We start from the raw sequence: 4,812 nt of genomic DNA, 5'->3' as shown, positions 1-4,812 counted from the left end.
AGGTAGTCTCTGGACATCAGTTCTGCTCTGAGCGCCTTCAATTTTCCCAGGTGCTCAGCCATGTTAGCCCCAAACCTCAGCCTGGTGGTGTAAAACTCAGTTGTGAGTCTGGTGATTGAACCGATGGTGTCGCTGTTGAATAAATTGTATAATAACCCCCAAACTTCGCCAGCTGTGAGCCCATCTGGAATGCTGGGGTACAAATTGCCATCCAGTGAGCTCAGTAGAGTGGTATATGCTTGTCTATGATACCACTCTTCTTGGGGTCCCCAGGGAAGAGGTGGAGGATCCAGAACCATCTCTAGAGTCCCATCCTTCAATAGACATACCTGCACATCTCTACTCCAACTGCTGTAATTCTCCCCCCCAAGTTGCAGTTTTCCAAAATTATTTGGGAGGGCAGAAGCAGATGAAAGAGAATTTTTCTTAGCTCTATGTTCATTTTTATATATCTGTGAACTCTCCATTGAGGTGAATGGAAGAGGGATCTCTCTGCTGGCAGGTGGTGGTATTTTTCTCTGATTTTTGGATGGCTCCGACTGAGCATGCTCAGAATTCATTTCAGCCCAGGAGGTGGAGAGAGCGGACGTATCTCTTTCTCTCTCTGGGCTAGGCCCAGGCCTGGGCCTGTAGGCCGGAATTTGGGCCTGAAGAGGGGCTGAAGGCCGCAGAAGCCCTGAAGATTCCTCCTGAAGCTCCCCCGGCACTGGAACACTCACAGGGGGGGCGAAGACCGCAGGATGGGGCCGGGATGGCACATGGATGCAGTGGATTGCCTGGAGGAGCCCATCGCCGGTCCTGAAGACCCTGGAGGCGGCTGAAGACGGCGCTGGAGGGGGGGCTCGTCCGGAGGCCCCCCGAAGACCATCTGGCAAGCAGGGAATGTGGGCGGCGGCAAAAAGTAGGCTGGAGGGCCCGGGGGTTCACTGGGGGCCCTCTGGGGTTGCAGGATGTAGCTGGGAGGCTCCAGGCTGGACCCCTCCTGGCAGTTAGGCCCCGGGGAGAGGATTGGGGGCTGTGGAGCTCCTCCGGGAGCTTCCTAGGGTAGCGAGGGAGGCTGGCTACCCCCAATGTTGAGGCTGCAGTCGTTTTGGCCTCCAGAGCTGCAAACAGGGTTCGGATAGTTGCTCCAATCTCTGCTATAGCAGTCTCGGCTGGGCAGGCTTTGAGGCCATCATAGGCCTTGAGGCTTTCTGGTGGGGAAGACGGGGTGGTTTCCATGCTGCTTCGGCTGGATGCCACCGATTGCTGGGCCTCGAGGCTTGGCTGAGGCCTATCAAGCCACGTGGGTGTCCTGGGGGCCGCCATCTTGCTTCCGGTTGGCCCCGGAAGTTGGAGATCACAGTTTGGCGGGAAATTTCACGCCAAAATCTCCGGGGTCCCGGGGTCCCCCAGGGTGGCCAGCGCCATGTTGGGGGGCCTTGTGGGTGCTGGGGAAGGACTTACCCAGTGTCCAGAGGCCCCCTGCACTGGCATCCCTCGTGGTGAGGCTTGTGGCGTCCTTTGAGCTGCAAGGAGCCTTTGGAGCAGCTCCCTGCATTCCCGTTCAGTCATCTGTTCCATGTTGGGGGTGGACTGGTCCCTGGCAGCTTCCCTGGTGTCTGGGCAGTCTTGGGTGGACTGTAAGCCTTCCATGCTTCCCTCTGTGGCTTGCAGGTGTGGGGAGGCATGCGAAGGGGTCCCTGGAGCGAAGCTTGCGTCAGGGGTGGATGCAGGGCTGCCGTTCTTGATTGAAGACTCCTTGTCACAATTGGGGATCTCCTGCCATCCGTCTCAAATGGGTTCTTGCTGGAACCTCCAGGCATCTTGCTTGTAGATGCTGGCTTGGAAGCGTTGCCTTAAACCATCCTCTTTCTACCAATTTGTGAGATGGTCTCACGAGGCCGATGGTTCGTTAAGGTGCTTCCAAGTAAAAGGCAGCATGCAGGGATGCAATCATTCAAAGCTTTATTTAATGATAAAGTAAATAGAAAGAGTTCCCTGGCATGGAGGCATCCATGCCTGGATTGAGCTCATGGATCAGCAAATAAGCAAGCAGAAGAGAGAACAAAGAGAGCAGAGAGAGAGCAGCCCTTGAGCAGAGGTTTTTATGGGGGGGTTCTCAGCCCCTCCCTTACCAATTAACTCTCTCCAATGGGGCTGCAGGGGCCGGGGACCCCTGACCCACCAGTGGGAGCAAAGAGGCATCTTTGCTCCCATTTGATGACCTTTTTGGGGAACTGCCATGGCTGGCACATCCCAAGTGAACACAGAACTCCACTGACAGAAAGGGGGGTGGGCCCCTGATGGTCCCCCCCAAGATGAAGGGAAGCGGCATGCCTGTGACAAGGAGACCAAAGCAGGGCAGCAGGGGAAAGGAAGGTTGATGTAAAGATCACCTTCAGGCAGGCAGAGCCAAGACCGGCTTGTGCCGAGAGCCACCTCTTGCCTTCCTGGCTGACAGGCAGGCTGGCTGGGTGGTCCAACCTGCTACAGCTTCCCGGGACCCCGGCTGCAGGGACCCGTGTCTCACGCCCCTGCTTTCCTGAATGTGGCACACCGGGGGTGGGCATGTACATCATCCTGGATGAAGCTCACTCTCTCGGGGGCCTGGCCGCCTGGCCGGCAGACACACTTCCCCCGCAACCCCCCTCTTTGCTCCCTCTGGGAAGACGCAGCGGTCCCACCTCACCATGGTCACTTTTTTGGCCCTGGGGAGTTTCCTCCTTGAGGAAATAAAGTTGCGCCCATGCACCATCCTTGCTACGTTGACCCCGTGCGCCTGGTAAGCCACATCTGGTGTCACTGATCAGCTGTCAACTCCATACAGCTGGCCCCAACCTCTGCCGACAGGCTCCAGTCCACAGAGAGCTCCCAGCAGGTCGACGGTTTCCTGGCGGTGGCCCCGGCCAGTGAGGATGCTGGGAGGGAGGTGGCGGCCTGGCGCTGGGGTTCCCCCCCTCCTTTGTGTGTCAGGCCCATGGGGTCAACACATCTGTTGCTGCCGCCTTCTCCACAAGCAAGAGAGCTGGGAAGGAGTGGAGTGGGCAGGGGGGTGAGGAAGGCGATGCTGCATACCACCAGCCAGGTGCTCCCATACTACCAGTGGTACCCGTACCACCGGTTTAAAAGCCCTGGTCCAGGTGACTACTTCAAGTGCATAAAGATATGTTGTATTCTATTGTTTAAAATTAAAAGTTTGCTAAGCATAGAAAATGAATTTTTGACACACTAGTAAGACATTTAAAATGTCAATTTACCATTATATTAATCATGTGTTTTCCAAGTTCTTTCATTAGGGCTTCAAGATAAGAAACCCAGGTTAAACTAATTTTGCAATGCTCAAACCACTAAAGTATCTATACATTATTGTACATCATATATATCTTTTGGCAAGTCATTTAAAAATAAGAACAAATAGTTAAGAATTAAAATGGAATGAAGTTGTTATTTTATATATCCTTATTGGATTCTTATCTTCACCATGAAGTTATCAATAGAAAAGCCACTATGAAAAAAATGTGGAAAATATTTTTATTATAAAACACAGTATATTGATCTTAATATTACATAAAATATAGTAAAATATCAGAGTCTTGTAAAGACCAATAATTTATGTACTGTCACCTGTCACTGATATTCTTCTAGTCTCATAGTCTGAAAAACACACAGAGACAAATATAAAATAAAAGAACGACTAATGTCAACTAGGAATTCCGTTACTGAGTTGTATTTTATTTTTACAGTAATTATTATTTGGCCGTGCTGAAATAAAATCAGAGGGTTTACTCAGTTATTGCTAACTGAAGATTCAAGAGAATGGCAAAAGACGGGAACATTTGATGTTGCTGAATTATCAGCATCCCTGGTTTCTGACCATGGTTCCTGGCATAGGAATCTTTAGGGGCATAGGTGACATCACATTTATCACAGCATCATTGCACAAAAATTGTAAAAAAAATGTCAACAAATGTTTTCCAATTTAGCATTCTTTGTAAATATTGCATATTTACAGTACATTTCAATTTGCTTCCTGTCCAATAACATTACAAATTATGGAAAATAAATGAGAACAATAAATAATTTGCAAATGAACACTACATAATTGGATTAAATTTATAAGTGAGATCTAGGCCAAAACTATTTATTACTAGATTTGCAAGATTGTTGCTGGAAAAGGTCTCCTTGTCTTTCCCTTGTAAGTTGCCCCATCGTAGCACTGAATTTTGAATTTCTGCACCCACTTCACTGGTAGCTAGTGGCATAATATGGGAGCAGAAACCTCAAACACAATGCTACCACATTCAAGGGTCAATTATATCAAGATGATGTATATTCATATTCATATATGAATATATGAATGTAAGGAAGAGAACTTGAAATTAGAAGAACACACAGTACAGCCTAAATCGGGTTAAGGATTAGTTTTAGGCTTTATGCATTGTAAAAAAGAATTAATTACACTGGTGGTCCCCATGAAATCCCCCTTAATGGAATCCAAACAAATTTGGTTTGATTGATACATGGATACAGGGTCCCTCCAAGTCAAATTTCAAAGCTCTATTCAAACACATCCGTTTTACAGTGGTCCCCACTGAATTTTGATTGTATACCCCCTTGTTCTAGTGTCAGGTTTTAAGGCAGATGGTGAGAATTTCTCAGTACTGAGACTGTTCCTAAGCCTTCTCTAAAACAATACCTGTCTCAGTTGCAGTTTTTTATTTTATTAATATTTAGCTGTGTGATTCACCATTTGTATTCAGCTACTTTATATTTCTATCATTGACAAGGATTTTAAATACCTCTACATATTCAAAGATGTTTGCTAAGATT

Source organism: Vipera berus (genome assembly GCF_964194415.1).
Source record: "Vipera berus genome assembly, chromosome: 4".
In the NCBI taxonomy this organism is placed as follows: Eukaryota; Metazoa; Chordata; class Lepidosauria; order Squamata; family Viperidae; genus Vipera; species Vipera berus.
This window is presented reverse-complemented; position numbering follows the sequence as displayed.